The sequence below is a fragment of the Cavia porcellus genome, unplaced genomic scaffold, assembly GCF_034190915.1.
Source record: "Cavia porcellus strain 051 isolate PalLab524CR breed Dunkin Hartley unplaced genomic scaffold, mCavPor4.1 scaffold_3, whole genome shotgun sequence".
Taxonomy (NCBI): Eukaryota; Metazoa; Chordata; class Mammalia; order Rodentia; family Caviidae; genus Cavia; species Cavia porcellus.
In genome coordinates this window covers 108,048,956-108,065,182 of record NW_026947486.1, presented here as the reverse complement: position 1 = coordinate 108,065,182, position 16,227 = coordinate 108,048,956, and positions in this window count along the sequence as shown.

Genomic DNA, 16,227 nt, shown 5'->3' with positions numbered 1-16,227 from the left:
ACAACCTTTAAGGAATTATGCTGTTACAACAAGAAATAATGTCAGACTTCCCCTCAAAACATTACAGCGTTGCTACTGCCAATGTCGCCCTGCCTCTCTCTTGAATAAGGTAAAAGCTAGGAAATTTGGACCGGTCAGAGTATTGCCTGTGATTAGGGTAATATTGCTACTGTGAAATCTCCTATGCCTCACATCTCCTACATATAAGTCTTTGGATTTATTCACTAGCACTAAAAGAAATGGATTTAAATAAAGAAGAGAAGCACAGATATCACAAGAAAGAGAGAAATTGGTGAGTAATCATTATCAACATTAATTTGAAATGTTTTACTGCCTTTCTATTAAATGACTCATATCAACTAAAACAACCTTATCCTCCCCCTTGGCTCACAACTGTGTGGTAAATAGCTACTTCATCCAATAGAAATCCTTCTAAATTAATTTAGCCTCACACTGCTGATCAAACCCATATGTTTTATCTTCAAGTGAAAAGTGATTAGATACATGTTTATTTTCAAGCCAAAGGAGAAAAACTGGCCATTGTTCCTTAGGTGTAATTTTCTGAAAGACTCAACTCTAACCACCTGTCCCTTCTTTGCTGATTGAGTCACAGTTATCTACCCTGGGGGACAAAAGCAGCAGTAGCAACAGCAGAAAATCCATATTTTCTCTTAAGCTTTCGAAATGCTTTCTGTGATCATGGCTTTAGATATCACTTCACACTTTTGTTTTCCTTAGGATGCTTCAGAAACATCTTTGCACCTTTGTAGTGTGCCAACTGAGATGGAGAAGTGCAGACCTATGGCAGAAAGGGTTTCAAAGGAGCTCAATTTGCTTCAAGAAGGTTAGAGGGGCACATGTAAAGGTACACGTATGGCACATGGTTGACCCTGAAGCTGTGTTTGGTGAATTTGTATGGTGAGTAGACAGGAGTTCTTCCTACTCTTCTGTATGCTTGAAATATACCATAATATAAAAACTATTTCTTAGCATAACCCATAATCTACGGTAAATATGTTTACCCAACATCTGTTGACTCTTAAAATGTTTCAGACAGAGGAGGGCACTGAAGAAAGAAACTGTTACAGTATATATCCTAAAGGAGTCAAATATTTAGTAGACATAGTTAAAACAACATTGAGTTATGAAATCTGTAGTTCATTTAGTGTGTTCCAGGATTATGGTATCACATTAAAACTCACTATGCTTTCTTGTCCTTATCACTGGAAATTGAAGAAGATAATAGATGATATTGTTGCACATCTTACAGGTCGCTGAGAGATTTTGGCCTAGCTTTAATAAATTTCCAATTATTTAATCTAAACCACTAGGATACATACAGATCCATCGTTTCTTTATTATTACGTGAAATCTTTGGCAGTGTATCACTCCTTTGGGTAATAGCCATACTGCTTTTTTTCCAGGATGAAATTGGAAAAATTATAAAATGTAACATTGTCAATAGATAAAGCATTCTAGTTGTTTAACAGCTTTATAGCCACTGAGTGAAATCAAGTCTTGTAGATAAAACAGTGTCTATAGAATGCAGCAGAAGTGAATAATCTCTGTTTCTAGAAACAATTTAATATGGACATTTGTGTCAAGTAAGTAAGTCAAGGTTGTCCATATGAAATAGACAAGATGAAGCTCATTAAATAATACTATCATCAATCATTACATTTTCTACTGCACTTCTTGATCCCTTTCAGCCTATATTTTCTCAAAGCATTTCATTTGAAGATTGTACATCTCTTGGTTTCAGCCTGTTTTTAAGCTTCAAGTGGACTGTAACATTCAATTCACTTGCAGAAAATATCCTGTTCATGTTAATTCCAAGTATAATTTTATCAAACCAATAACTTATATGAGCTTTTTCCACATCCAAATACATTAATAGACACTATTTAAGAAAAAAATAATTCTTTGGAAAATACAAGGTTTCATTCTTCAAAAATTCAACAAGTAAACCATGCATGTGTCAGGTACTGAAACTGTAATAATATTGACAGTAGTCTTGCTTTGTGTGTGTGTGTGTGTGTGTGTGTGTGTGTGAGAGAGAGAGAGAGAGAGAGAGAGAGAGAGAGAGAGAGAGAGAGAGAAGAGAGAGAGAGAGAGGACTCACTTTACAGTTCTGGGGCTGGGCTTGAGATTACTTTGTAGCCTAGGCTGGTCTCCAACTCCCAGTTACCCTCCTGCTTCAGCCTCCTGGGTACTGGGATTACAGGTGTGTGCTACCACACCCAGCTTCTGTAGCACTGCTTTGGTTAACTGTTTCCCAATAATTATGCTTTGTGCAATTGATAAACTACACATACTTATGCACACCTGTGCAAAACCACAAGCACACACACACACAACAATGACTGAATGTGCTTGGGAGAAGGTGGTTTCCATAAAGTCTTAGCTGTAAAACACCTATTTCTTTTAACAATATAAAGAATGAGAAAAAATATAACAGGGAGAAAAGAGTGAGGACCTTAGGAAAGACCCTAATCAATCTGAACCAGCAGAAAATCTAGTGCATGTGTAATAAAGAAAACAATACTTCAAAAATAAAGTATCTCTATTATGTTCTTTTAGTTTTGGTATTAGTACATGTTTGCAGTGTATAGTGATTATACTCATAATTGAGAGCTTATACACGTACATAATACATCTTATTTTTTAAAATGTTCGTTTCTCTTTCATCTCCGCCCCCCTCCCTAGCTTCCTTTCCTATTTGCAAGAGATCTGTCTTCATGATTCCTGTTATATATCCTCTGTTTTGTTCTTTAAATGATTTTCATCTTTGGTTTCTTATATAAGAGAGTCCATGCAAAATTTAAGCTTCCATGTCTGGTTTATTTAACTTAACATATGGTCTTAAAGTGTACCATTTTGTTACAAATGGCTCAATTTTATCTTTTGTTTGTCAGAGTAGTACCCTATTTTGTATAAATACCACATGTTCTTTGTCCATTCATCTTTTAATGAACATATATGTCTCTTCTTGTATATAACAATTATGAGATAATTATTTTATTGAAAAAAATTAAAGCATCATAATGATGGTTAATCTTGTCAGTTTGATTCGCTTGAGAAATTAGTGAAGCATACTTTTGAGGGTGTATGGTGAGACAGGAGGACATGACCTTGGGAGCTAAATCTGATCCCCAGCCTTTTGCCCTGTGCATCTCTTTGCTTTCTAGACACTGGGAAATAAACGTTTACGTTCTGCCCCACCACCCACTACAAAACAGACCAGGGCCCAAACTCTGAAGCTATGGCTCAAATAAAGTTCTTTTCCTCCACATTGCAAGTGTCAAGTATTTTGTCCCACAATGGTAAACTTGACCAACACACCTGCTTAAATGCAAACATGTTTGCACCACAATAAGCTATGAAAGAACAAAAAGGCACAGATTTATGAGGAAAAGACAAGGACACTTTGAAAAATTGGAATTGATACAGTTGCTAATATATTCAGCATCATAGGCTTAAAGTGAACAGTTTGACAGTGTACACTTTATGCAACCCAAAGTTGGTATGTTCTACCTTGCTGAAAAAATAGCCATAATAGAGAGCATTTACCATTTTTTATGATTTCATCATTGTCTTGGCCTAGTTCAAGCTGCTGATGTGATAAAATTGAAATTAAAGTTGGAAGAGATACATATAATTGGCTTTCTAGAGCTGGTAAAACGGACTCCAGTACATTCCTCTACATCTATGCAACAAAATGCCAATTAATTTACAATACACCAATCACCATACAAAGTTCATTAATGCCCTGTTTCTAGTCAATTTCTTCCCTTATTGATAATTTCTGTTTTGACTTCTAATCTTTGGCCTTAAATTCTTTAAAAATGGATTCATGGTCCTTACTACCATCTTTATTCAGAAAGTTGTTTCCACTGTTCATGGATGTAGTTGTATGTAACAATAAGTAACTCTGAATATATTCCTGACATAATTTAATGACTTAAATACACACTATTTGTTTATTCACTTTTATGTAGACCTTTGAATTTCATTTAGCATTTTTAATACTGTGAATAAAACTGCTATCCTTTCCAAAATCTTTGAGGGATCACATATTGTCACTTCTACTGGAAAGTTATTGTTCTGAGGAATTCCAGGATCATAAAGAAAGTCCTTAATTAATCATTAGAAAATGACATGCCGTTTTTCCAAAGTGACTAAAACATTCTACATTTCCCCCAGCAGTATATGAAAGAGTTGGATGCCTCAGAGTTTGGCCAACATTCAGAGCTGTCAGTCTTTTTAATTTTAGCCATTCCAGTGGGTGGGAAATAGAATCTCATCATGTTTTGAATTTGCATTCCCTGATGACTAATGATGCTGAGCAACTTTTTGGGCACTTATTGCCAATTTGTACATTCTTTCAGTGAAATGCTTGCTCAAAGTAATCTTCTTTGTTAATTCTTGGTCTTTCATCTTTTCATGAGGACCAATTTACAAATTAAAGTCATGTGCCATATATAAATGTATATACAGTCTCTGCCTTTCATCTTTTAATATTCTTAATTACATTTTCTGATAAGAAGCTCTTCATTTAATGTCATTAATTTTATGAAGACATTTCTATTTTAAAAGGGCTCATGCATCAAAAGAAATCTTAGAAAAAAATAGGGTCTTAGCTTTTATAATTGAGTCTCTAACTAATCTAACATTAATTTTTATCTAGGGAAGTATATGAGGTTCAATAATTTTTCTGTTTTGTTTTTCCCCCATGCAGGATTTTCTAGCTGTTCTAGTGCCAAATTGTTCAAAAAAACTACCAGTTAAATTGCCTGGAAACTTCAACGAAATAAATTGACCATATGTATACTTGTGTATTTCCTGATTTCATTCTGTTCCATTAATATTGTTTTATAGCTTTTAAAACAATGTCATGCTGTTTCAGTTATTACTATTGATGTCATGAAATCAGAGAACATTAGTTTTCAAGGTTTTTTTCCTAATTCTCGACTGCTCTCACTATTGTAGCTCATTTGTAATTTAAGATAATTTTTGTTGTCACCTTCCAAATTGCACTGAAAATCATAATATGACTTTAAACAAGATGGTCAAGTATCTGCAGATCAGGTTAAAAGCAAACTCCTAAAAATGTTGAATCTCCCTAAATTTATGCAAGTTTTGTTTTGTCTTTTGATTTTTCTTTCTCACAAAATTGTTTGTTATTTTCTCATTTTAATTTTATTTTAAAGAGTAAAAAAAAAAGAACAAATAAAAACAAAAAAGAAGAGACATACAAACAACTACAAGAATTACAAAAATGCAAAACAATAACAATATAGGCTTTTGGAATAAAACATTTGTTACTTTCAAGACAAAAATTCTGAATGCTTTCTACTAGGTGTAGTTATCTAATTTTGAGATTCCTTTGTAAGAGATACTTGTTAATTTTTTTGTTTTATAATTTGTTTCTGCTAGAATAAAAATATGTTTATATTTACATATTAACAGACTGTATGAATGGAAATATTTAATTATTAATTTAATCTGTGTAGATTTTATAGAATAGCTTACAAAATATTTTGTCTGTAAACATTTAAAATTTAATATCTTCCTTTTCATCTATATGTACAATAATCTTGTTTCTTGTCATAGTGCATTGGCTCTGCTATCCGGAGTAAAGTTTGAACAGAGAAGTGCCCAAGTAGATACTTTACCTTCCTCTTGATCTCTGGGGAACTATTTGATGTGAACAATTAAATATCAGAATTCTCATAAATTTCTATTTTCTGGGGGGTCTTTTAGAGACAGGGTCTCTCTATGCAGTTGAGGCTGGCCTCGAGCTCGCTTTGTAGCCCAGACTGTTCTTGAACTCACTGACAATGATCCTGCTGCCTCAGCCTTCTGAGTGCTGGGATTGAGTCACCATTACTGGTATAAATTTATTTTAAATAATTTTCCACTGTGTTCATTTGCTGATGGGAGATTTTAAATAAAAAATAAGTCCTCACGTTTTAAAAATTCTTTTCCACAGCAGTATCAGTGTAATTTTACTCATTTGTTTGTTAATGCAGAGAACTGCAAAAATTAACTTTAACATACTGTTCTAAATTACATTTTTCTGAAAAATCACAACTGAACATGAAGTACTATTTTCCATATATTTGTATTAAATTTGGTAGTCCTATTAAGGATTTTTGCATGTATATTCATAAAAGATACTGGCGTATAAATTCATTTGCTCCTAATACATATCAGATTTAAGAAGGAAGCTTGATTTTCTCTTTAAAACAATTTGGCAAAGGTATTTTAAAATTCTATGTTCAAAAATAATTATAAAATTGATATTTCTTCAGTATGTTTTATAATTTTTACAACTAAAATTACATCTTATTTTGTTTTCTGTAAAGGTTTTGTTAATGAATTTATTCTCTGTATTAGATACATTGGTATTAACTTTTTTATTTTATCTTGAATGAATCTTGAGCTGTTGTAACATTTATAAGCTTTGCCAGTATTATGGATTGTCAGATTTGTTCACATATAGTTGAGTTAATATCTCTTACCCATAATTCTGATAATCATTGTAGGATTTATTAATGCTGATCAAGCTTCTCCCTATTGATAACCTGTATTTTTTCATTGTGGGTCAGGGCTGTTATTTTGTCACTTTTACCAAATATGCACTCATTTGATAAGCACCTTATTTCCTACTTCAAAGATTTATGCATAATGGTTTATTTCCTTTTACATATTTCATATTTAATTTATTAGATCCTTAAAATAATTTACATAAATAATATTTAAAAATTTCATATTCTGACATAAACCTATTGGAATTTTGTACAACTGAGGGTTGTCCTTGTCACCTAGGAGACTTTTGGTGATAACTAGAAATATTTTCATTTGATTCATCTATAATCTTATTATATCAAGCTGGCAAAGACAGTCTTTTACTCTAAGCTACTAAGACAGGATTTACTTTATTTTAATGTAACATAAATAGATATTAATAAATAAAACATAAAAATCTCTCTTTCCTCTATGAAACCATAGAATTTAAATTCTTAACAAAACAATTAAATAAGAATAGTTCATACAGTATGAATCATGATCTAAAAGGAGTGAACAAAATGTTACTCAGAATATAAAATACAGACTAATAATGACTCTTACAAGAAGAAACATGTAATAAAAGAACAAAACTATCTTGTTAATAAACAAAAACAAAATTAATATTATTAATGAAACAAATCTTCAACATTTTTGGTCATTAGAAAACTGCAAATTAATACTGCAATGAGATAACATCCTACCACAGAAGGAACGGCTATCATTAAAAAATCAAATAACAAATGCTGGCGAGGATATGCTGGAAAAGGAACTGTTCTATACTGTTGGTGGGAATGTAAAATATACTACCACTATGAAAATACATGTCAGATTCCTTAAGAAGTTAAAACTACAAATTCTGTTTGTTGCAGCTATCACCTTTCAGGTATCTTCGCCAAAAAGTTAAAGTCATCTTAATAGAAAGATACATGCACACTGATGTATGTAGCAGCCCAATTTATAATAGCCAAACCTTGGAAACAGCATATGTGTCTATCTACAAATGAATGAATAATCAAGATGTGGCATTTATGAACAATGGAAAATTCCTCTGCAATAAAAAAGATAAGCTTGATGTATTTATAAGAAAATGGATGCAACATGAAAATATAATATTAAGTGAAAAAAATCAAATACAAAAGCTTAAATATCCTATGATTTTTCTTTCTCTTATATGAGAAAATCCATCCATATATATATATATATATATATATATATATATATATATCAGAAAGAACATCAAATAATTCCCCAAATCATCTACTCTGTTGCCTCAAATATATTTTAACATGTATGCAGAGTTGTTTCATTTATACCACTAAGATACAGTTTCATGTGCAGTATATCTAAAACAATTTTGGGATGACATCTCCTGACTTTTACCATATTTTATTCATTGCACATAATTCAAAAACTTGACTGCAGCCTAAAGAATGGTATTTGTCAAGGGAATTTTAGGCTAGAAGTTGAATATCACAGAGGGGACACCCAGTGATAAGGACAGTTCATGGTTTGCCTACTTTTATTTTTTCTTCTTTTTTCTTTTTTTTTTACTCATATTTCCTTTTTTATTTCTCTTCTTGGTGGTACAAGGGATTGAATACAAAGCTTTATTCATTCATTCAGTGCTTTACCACTGAGCTACATCCTCAGCTCATTTTATATTTTATTTTACTTTACTTGTATTTGGTTAGTAATTTACTTACTTATTAGAGTTCTCTAGAGGAACAGAAGCAATTGGAAATATATGTATAACTGTACATAGGATGCATTAGGTTGGCCACAGTATCAGAGTCAAGAAAGTCTGCAGGGATATCTGTGTGCTGGAGAATCAGGATCTGGTAGCTGTTCATCCCAAGAATTTGGAAGCCACAGAAGAGAGATGAATGGTGCAGATTCAATCTAAGGCCAAGGGTTTGTAGAGTCACGGCTGTGAACGTGCACTGGAAGCCTAAAAAACCTGCCAACTTGAGGACCAGTGTTTTAAGATCACAGCAGTAAATGACACACCCGCTAAAAAAGCCTGGAGCTCTTCAAAAGGGACACGTTTCTGTTTTCTGTCCCGTTTTTCCTATTCAAGCTCTAATTCTACTTATTGATATCACTCTAAATTAGGTGGTTCTTCCTCTCTCTGTTTATTGACCTGTATGCCAGTCATCTATGCAGAAAAGGCCAGAACAGTGCTTTATGCATCTACTGAGTGTTCTTGCCTCTGTCAAGTTGATATAGCCACAATTAACAGGCATGCTTACTTTGTGGTACTGAGAAGAGAACCCAGGGTCTCATGAATTCTAAGCTATGGGTTTACCTACGGGCTGTGTGTTCTGCTTCTCTACTTGTATTTTGGTCCACGTGTGGAGGAGTCTGACCCTTTTCCCCATTTTAAGGACTGCTTTGAATTAAATGAATGATTTTCTTATAATATTTTAATGCCTGTGCATTTTATCTGTTTTTATTATTTTTCAATCGTTAGTCTGGATATTTCGTATCTGCCTTCATTCCACTCTATTTAGAATATTGTACTATCTGATATAAAAGTAAGAACAATAAAGTAGTATAATCCTATTTATTTATCAGCAATTTGTACTATTTTTATGTATGGTGCAATCAATAGATATGTCATTGTTTTCCTTTGACAAGCTTTTGACCGAATTAAGTGAGAAATAAAAGAACAGTACTTTTTGTGCCTTGTTTTCCAATGATGATTTCCTGGGTGTAGAATTGTGGATTTATAATTTTTTAAATGTTTTTGTGCTTTGAACATATGCCCTTATTTTCAGGCCTTCTTTACTTGTGATGATATTTCAACTCATATTCATACCACCACGCCCCATTTCAAATTGCCATTTACTTTTGAGTATTCTGAAACTTTTTCTATTTATCATTCATCTTATGAAATTTAACACTGATGTGCATAAGTGTAATTTTCCTGGTATTTATACTGCTTGTATTCACTAAGTTATTTTTAGAATTGAACTTACATGCTCTTTTAAAACTATGTGAATTTTCAAAGAATTGCGCATATATATATATATATATATATATATACTTTTTTTGACCTAAACCATCCTCTCTATTTTCCACCAGGTCTTATATACTTTGTGTGTGTGTCCTTCTGTCTACTATCTTACAGATCTCTGAGAATTTTCTTATTTCATTTTTCCATATTTTCTGTCTTCAGATTTATTATGTTTTATGGCTCCTTTTCACTGACATTTCTGCAAAATCCATTTTGCTATTAAATCTACTCAGTGATTTTCTATTTCAAATGCTTCCTTTTTTAATCTTTTAACTTCCCATTTATTCTTTTACATAATTCTCAGATCTCTGATGAAATTCTAGATGCATTTTCTCATTTCACCCATATATTTTCTTTAAATACTTAGAACATATTTTTGGTCAGGGTTTTAAAGCCTCTATCTTTTAATTCAATCTCCTGGGTTCCTCTAGAATGTTTCAGTTTATCACTTTTATCTCCCTGGATGATCTGTAGTGTTTCCCTTTATAAATGGTCATTTAGTGTTTTTTCAATATTTTTGTGGTAAACACAACATGAAATTACCATTTTAACTATTGTAAAGAGTGTCATTTGATGGCTTTTAATGCATTCAGTATGTTGTTCTTTTTTCAATCATCTGTTTTGCACTGAGTCCCTCTTGTTCTTTGAATTTGCTGGTTTTCATTTGTATTACCAGTCAAAGAAGTTTTATGCTCCCAATAGGCCATATTATTTCATCAGTTTCGCTGAGATAGTATCACAGTCTCAAGGTGAACTGTGCCATATACCACGACAAAATCTCATTATATTTACAGTTACAAAATCGTTGTGCAGCATATTTGGAAGGTCACCTTGGGAATCTTGCCTACTTACTGATTATTGAAAATCTATTGTATATGTATCAATTTAAATGTCAAATTTTAATTCTGAATAATTCTAAATATGTATAGTATAGTTCCTATATTTTAAGAAAATGAGACATAACAATATTTCTACTGCATCAAAGTCTGTGTTTCCACTCTGTTCTGGCACATAACAAATATCAAAAAACATGTATCACTAATTAGAATGTGTATTCTCCAATGACTGGTTGCTCCCATGTCAGACATTAATTACACATAATTGTAGGGGCAGCATTTTATTGAAGATAAGATCCGTAATGATCACCAAAGATAAGAATTTATTAAAGAAAAAAGTCATAAATCAATTCTATCGAGCTTCATTTTGTTAATTTTTAAATGTACTTCATAGTAAATATCTGAAAAACTTCAATTACTTTATCATAACAATAAAATCCTAATATTAATATCATTTTTCAATAACAGCAATTCCTTAGCGAAATTGCACTGAAATGTATGCAATGATGAAAATATTTTTGTGGAAATAACATTTGGCTTGTGATTCTGGGAAACAAGAATACTCTAGAAAGCAAATACTCTGTACAATTGATTAATTTAAATTTATTTCAATATATGGATGCATTTGATGATGTTCCTATATTGAGCGGTACAGAATTTCAATATATAACTGCAAACATCTGATAAAGATCCTAGTATGTTCACAATCTTTTCCATTCCAAGAATTAATACCCCAAAGACTTTTCTGAAGCTTTATTTCATAATGAAAAGAAAATTCCACCCACTCCAACATCTTCCAGTCTTCGATTCCCAGAGTGGAAACAAAGAAACATAGTCAGGGAGGGTCAGAGGCTCAAGGAAATAGATCAGAAATGCTACATTCAGGAATGATAGAGGGATACAACAGATAGAAAACAATCTCTAACCCTGGAAGCATCCTTGTGAAGGGCAGAGCCCAGAGACACAGTTCTATCAACTGGCTGAGACATGATCTGAATTTGATGGAATGCTCCTTCTCCCACTCCTTACTGTCACGTCACCAAGGTTTTAACATATTAACAGTGAGTTACAACAGAAATAGATACACACTACAGAGTGTATTTGAGAAGAAGTTCTGTATTTGGTAAAACCCGAAGTGAAAAGTTAAGATAAATACAAGTATAATAGAGGAATCTGAAGCCTCTGACACAGAAAGCTATAGCAATCAGAAGACGTAGCTAAAATCTAACACAGATCAACATAATACTTATATTAAAATCCTATTTCCTTAAGTACCTGTTACACTATATGCCATGTCTCATGTGTGACATTCAACCCCAAATTATAGTATATACCCAAAGAGAAAATATACTTAAGCACATGTGTGCTTATGTGTATGCACACACACAGACACACATAAAAATAAAGCCTGAAGGAAAAAAAAATTCAGAACGGGATACTGTACAAATTCTGTTAGTATTTGACAGACAATTTAAAGTAAATATAATTAATACATTAAAGTTTCCAATGCGCGAAGAGGTCAATATGCAAAAACAGACAGGTAATGTATGCAAAGGTGCAACTTCTAAAATGGAATGAAAATACTCGAAATCAAAGCCATCTTTAAAATATGTGAAAAGTGACAAGGGTGTTGTTGATGAGTAAATATTACATGAGGGGACTTTACATGAGCTGAGGAATGAATCAGTGCAGGAAGATAAATCATACTAACAAAAATTTGAAGAGAATAATAATATGAGTGCTCCCCCAAACTGTGGGATGTTAGCACGCATGTAAACCATTTCTGTTTGGAAACCCTGTTTTACTGTTATTTTTACTTTTTCTCTTTAAAATAAAAAAGTAAGTACGAAGAATGGATGCATCAGTGATATTTTTATACACTGGAGTATTATTGGGCCATAAAAAATGATAAACTAAAGGCTTTTATTGGTAAATGGATGTAACTTGAAAGCATACTCATAAGTGAAATAAATCACATTTGCATGTGTAAACACCATATATCTTCCCCTTGTAAGACACTGAAAGTCTAAATAAGATCTGAAAGTAATAGATACTGTGAAATGAGAAGAAACTTCAAAAGAAAGAACAGGGATGGAGGAAAGGAGAAAAGAAGACAAGGATAAACAAATAAACAAATTTATGCACACAAGATAGCTAAGGTAGTTATACTACTAATTTCTATTATTTTCTTCAAAAGAAAGTTTTGTGTTTATATTGTTTGATCAAAGTTTCATGCCTGTATCTTATAATCTGCGCAACAACTTCAAAAATCACAATTCACAACTTTCAAAATACAATATGCAATGTATTAACCATTATTAATCCCTATTACCTAGGTTTGAAATTCTGCGACATTTTTTATTGCTTTTTCTCTTTAAAATAAAAGGAAACACTATTTGAAATAAAAATACTTGCAAATTTTGCAATATCAATGGCAGATTTACCTAACTATGGATTTGAAAAGTTAAAGAGAACATTAATCAATAAAAATTCAAAAGAAAGAAACAAATGCCCACTACAACTACTTACACCATATTCATGCTGCAAAAACTCAAAGACAAAAAATATTTTGAGAGTAAGTATTGTCAAAGACAAACCAGCAACACTTTAGAATATTAACTTCAAATTCCAAGAGATGTCTCAGTATTAGAAATTTTTTCATATAGCTTGCTATAAAATTGTTAAAAGGAAGACAAATGGCAAAGCAAGAATTTGATAAAATTTAGAAAACCTTGCTTACATAATTTTTTAATGAGAATAGATGGATACATGTCTAGAGAAGTAATAGCCCTGCAAAAGCTACATAACTCAAACAAGAACCCACATTTTGTTCAAAGGATAGTGTGAGAGTAACTGTGCCCAACGCTTAGTGATTTAGAATCACCCAGTAGGCCTGGTGAAATGAAGAATTCTCAGTATTTGAGAATATCTGTTTGTAGGAGAGATACAGGAATCTGTATTTTATTAACACTCTAGGAGAAACTGATACTCTATAATGGTCTATGGATTGCACTCTAATACTCTAAATTAGAAACATTGATTTCAGTAATTGCTATGGCAGGCATTATTGTCTAAAGAGGACAGTCTCTGTAGCAGATTGCTAGCTTAGAATTCTAAGTGTCATTCAGAATATTCAGTAAAATGACGCAGTAACACTTCGAATAGCATCTATCATACGTTGCAATCCTAAAAAAAGTCATTATTGTTGACATGTTTAACACAATTGTCATTTAGCACTTGTCAAAAAAGACATTATAATTATGTTATACAATAATACACCAAGAATAAGTATTAGAAATGATTATAAACAGTATTAGTAGTAGCATTATTGGTACATTAGATCATTTTGCAGTTGAGAAACTCAAAGCCGACAAAAGTCATCAGAGAAAATTTCAGTACGTATTTAATTGTCGGTGTCGCTCCCGGCCTGCAGGAAGAACACGCGACAGATTCTGACGGTGTGCAATCTTGCCTTTATTTGTCTCCGCGTGGGCCCCGCGAGGCCTCCGCTCTGCCACCAGCCCTTTCTCGCCGGTGGACTTTCTCTATCTCTCTCTGTGCTTCTCTCTCGTGGCAGGAGAGGCATTCACTTTTATAGGGTAACAGTGGCCAATCAGTTCAAAGCGCGCGATGCGGGCTGATTGGCTAACATCAGTTGTTGCTAGGCAGACTATTCTATTGCGCGGGCTGCTTACGTCGCCAGGGCAATCAGGGGGCAGGAAGCAGGCGCCAACTTGGCTCACTCGATGGGAGGGGTAATCTAGCTCAGGCTTTGCTCTTTTTTACAGGCCTCACGTCCGCCAAGTAAGGCGACCGGTGTCGGCCGCGGCTCCCAACATCTCCCCCTATTTTATTTACTTTGAATGAATGTATGCATCGCAGCCCGCCCTGGATCGAGTGCAGAGGCTTATGCCCTGTGTTGAGGCCCACCGTAGGCCCTTGGCTTGGACCCTGGTCGGCCGTCCCCGGGTCCACCAAGGCTTGAGACCCTCGTCCTTTTTCCAGGGCCAGGAGTGAACTGGACGGAACCTGGATGTACATAGGCATGCACTCATGCCCCTCCGTGTGATCCCCTCGGAGAGACATCTAGATCTGGGCAGATTCTAGTAATCCAGCGGCTTTCGTGCAGTATGGGGTAGGGCCTGGCTTAGGTCGAGTCGTGCTGGGGAGGCACGCTCTTACCCGTCATTGACTCACCTACCCTGCTGTGTGGTGTCAATAGGGAAGGAGTGCGGAAGACCCGCCACATCTAGACCCGGTCGTAGGCCAGTCGAGCGAGCCATGCGTAAGCCTGGGGGTCATTGTGCCCATCACGGGCTGCTGCCAGGGCCGCATGGGCAACCAGGCGTACTTGACGCCGGGCCGCCGCAAGGCGCCCATTAATAAATGATGTGACCCATCGGAGCAAGCATGGTCCTATAAGTAAGAGCAGAAGCAAGGAGCACAGGGGACCTAACAATGGTAAAATATAGGGGAGCAAGCCATTCCAGGCTCCCCAAAAGGGATTGTCTTGTAGTTCTTTTCTTCTCTTTTCTAGGTCTTCTTGCAGTTTTTTTAATCGGTCTCGAACGATTCCGGACTTGTTGGCATAAAAGCAGCATCTTTCCTGTAAGGCAATACAGATACCTCCCCTCTCTACAGTGAGTAGATCTAGGCCCCTTCTATTCTGCAGAACAACCTCTGCAAGGGAATCAATTTGATCTTGTATCTCCTGAAGGGTTCTCTCAACTATAGACATGTCTTCTATCAATTGCTTGGATAACTGAGTATATTTGGTTAATGAAACTCCTAGGCCCGCAGTCCCGGCAGCCAGGGCTCCAGTTATCCCCAGACCAGCCAAGAGAGGTAAAATCAGTACATCTCTCTTATGTCTTTTTATAAAGGTGTCCACAGCTGGGATGGGCATGGGTTGGTCCCCAGGGACAATACCAATATCAGGCAACAAGTAAGCTCGGCCACATAGGCCGGTCCAATTACTGGGCAGGTAGGTATAAGCATGACCATTGCCGCAAGCAAATACTTTGCCAAAGGGGGCACATAGCGGCGAGCTACTACATACATTGGTTATGGACTCACACGAGGCGACTGCCAGCGCTCCAACAACAATATCATAACTATTATTTTGTGGGTACTTTTGGAAACAGGATGCATTAAACTGTCCCATAAACTGGACCCGAAATGGAGGCCCATGTGAGAAATTATAGGGTGTGCTATAATTGTAAGGTTCACTTTCATAGTCTCTAAACGGTATGGCCAGCGGCCATGATTCTCCCATCATCATACACAGCCAACAATCGGAGGCCAGCCCTGGGTCAGTAAGATTGAGTGCTTTGTGGGTAGCCTCTAATATGGATTCAGTAGCGGGGTCAAGGTTAATGCCTCGGGATTTTGGGCGTAGGAGTGGATGATAATTGACTTCAGGGAACGGATTTAATTGTTCCCATCACTCGATGACCTGTTCCTGCCGGTACTGGTCTTGGACCCCTCCACCGTCAGAGATGTGAACGGGAGCGGTCATAGACCAACAGACCGTTTCTCCAACCTCTCCATTACAACCTGACTGCATGAATGGAGAACCGCCTACAGCAGCGGGAATATGGTTGGGGCAACAGGGCTTTTAGTTGTAGTTAGCGTTGCCATCCAATAGGTTGTACTCTTAAGTTTGCATTGTTTTGTCTCTGTATAGCATGTAACATGCATGGATTCCTCAAACTTAGTGCAGGGACATGTGGTGAGATCACCAGGCCCTGAGGGACTCACCTTAGGCTTAAGTATGCACTGATAGGATGGTTGACTAAATCC